The sequence below is a fragment of the Balaenoptera borealis genome (assembly GCF_965194805.1).
Source record: "Balaenoptera borealis genome assembly, chromosome: 4".
Classification (NCBI taxonomy): Eukaryota; Metazoa; Chordata; class Mammalia; order Artiodactyla; family Balaenopteridae; genus Balaenoptera; species Balaenoptera borealis.
Window position 1 is genome coordinate 58,732,393 of NC_138861.1, and position 2,429 is coordinate 58,734,821.

The window sequence follows — 2,429 nt, forward strand, 5'->3', positions numbered from 1 at the left end:
CTCTGTGTGCTGAGTGGTGTGTGTGTCTCCCTTCACTAGGTGTGCTTGAGTAGATTTCAGGGGTCACCGCACGAGAGCCGTGGTCAGCTGTTGTTGCGTTTGGAAATAGTTTGGTGCCCATTGTCTCAGATTTCTTAGGTGGTGTGGTAGTTGGGAAAATTGCTTCAAGCTAGAGGAAGAGGCAATTTTCTGCCCACTCAGCAGCTTCTGAAACCACCTTTCTTACTCCTATTCCAGCATTTTCTGTTCACTTTCTCAGTTCAACTTCCGTTTTATTTGAATGAAACTTTGTGACTTTTCCTAAGACGCCCCATACCACTGGGGATTAGTTATGAAGACCTTGCGGTTTACTGATTAAATTGCACTGGCCCAGTGAGAGGAGCCCTCAGTCAACCCCCAGCAACTTCAGTGTTTCAAAGGAAGTGTCCGATGCACGTTTGAATGTTTCAGACCTGAAACTCCTCTCTTCTCTCTTTGCATTTTTGAACTGGGTGTCTCCTTATGTGTCTAGCTCCAGAGAGAAGTAAATAAAATTCAAAATGGCCTAGCACCGAGGGTCTGTAGCTTTGCTGTGTGAATTGCGATGGTGCCTGGAACTTCCTTCCTTCCCCTAGACTTTCCCACCCCACTTAGCTGCCGAGAGCCCAGCCCATTCTGTGTTCTGACTTCTGTTCTTCTACTACTCTTAACTGAGGTTTATACGGAAGCTAGGTATCTGGCTTTAAAAGCTATAGCCTTAACTTCTATTTCTTTAATCCTGTCGTAGGTTCCTTTTATTATTTTTTAAGTCTTCTCTTGAGAATATTTTCTGTTTACTCTAAATTTGGAGGTCAGATCCTCACAAGGATGCTGCCAGCAAAGGCAGAGTAACCTTCAGGGTGACTTTTACATTGAAGAAGTCACCAGGGTTTGAACTTCAGCTTTATAGTCTCAAATTTTTGTCAGCACTGAGAATGGGTCCATTTCAGGGATGAATTCACATTGTCCAAACTCATAATATGTATAAAGTAATGTGCTAAATCTAGAATACTGATATATATGTGATCTTAGCAAGTTCTACTAGAAAATAAGCGCCACAGAAGGCAGAGAGACTACTATGCTATTTGATGCTAGTTCGGTGCCCAGTAGGTAGGTGCTCAGCAAATATTTGAATACCTGATGTAACGCCTGTCTGTCTTCTCTCTGTAAATAAAATACCACCTAGGGCTTCCCTGGTGGCTCAGTGGTTAAGAATCCGCCTGCCAGTGCAGGTGGCTCAGTGGTTAAGAATCCGCCTGCCAGTGCAGGGGACATGGGTTCGAACCCTGGTCCGGGAAGTTCCCACGTGCCGCGGAGCAGCTAAGCCCGTGCGCCACAACTACTGAGCCTGAGCTCTGGAGCCCGCGAACCGCAACTACTGGGCCCGTGCGCCGCCACTACTGAGCCAGCACACCTAGAGCCCGTGCTCCGCAATAAGAGAAGCCACCACAATGAGAAGCCCGTGCACCGCAACGAAGACTAGCCCCTGCTCACCACAACTAGAGAAACCCTGCGCACAGCAACGAAGACCCAATGCAGCCAAAAATAAAAATAAATAAATAAATAAAATACCACCTACCTCATTGATTGTTTTGAGAATTTTGACAACTAACGTTTATAAGCACTTAGCATGGTATTTGCCACAAAGAAAGCATTCAGTAAATTTCTCATCAAAGATTAGATATCTATTAAGGTCTTTTTTTTCTTGTTTTTTTGCTTAATTTACTTGAAACAACAATTGCCATTGCTACAAATACTTGTTTTACCCGTTATCCATTTAGGGGGAACTAGTTTGAAGTATCAGAATGCCTATTGAATGCTCACTGAGTGCAAAGCACTCTGCTAGAAGCTGTGTGTGTTGCAAACACAATGTTCCTGCCATATAGAAACTTTTAATCCAGTGAAGGAAACAGACTTACAAAATGACTGTATGAAAAAGGCACAGCACAGGGCTACGGGCATCGGTGAAATGCCTGTTTGCTAACACGCTGATACTTACAATGAACAGGGCAGCAGCAGGAGATAAATTCCTGAATCATGAAAGAAAGGGTTTAAAAGTTGGTGTAATTTTTTAAAGCTTATGATTAATATAAATTTTGTTTTCATTATCTCATATCCTAATTCTTTGAAAATTTATAATCTATATAGTGTTACATAGCAACTCAGTATTAACCAGAATGTTTAATCAGAATATTCTGTTCTAAAAAAAAAATAAAAAAATAAAAAATAAATAAAAGAATATTCTGTTCTTCAAACTATTTTAGATAAACACATTTTTAAACTGTTCTGTCAAGTGGCATCCTTTCATTGTATAAAAATGAAACTAAAAATTGACTACTGCTTACGTATTTTTAGAATGTATTTTATGAGATTTTAAAAAGATCTTGAATATGAATAGGAAGGTAAAGCAC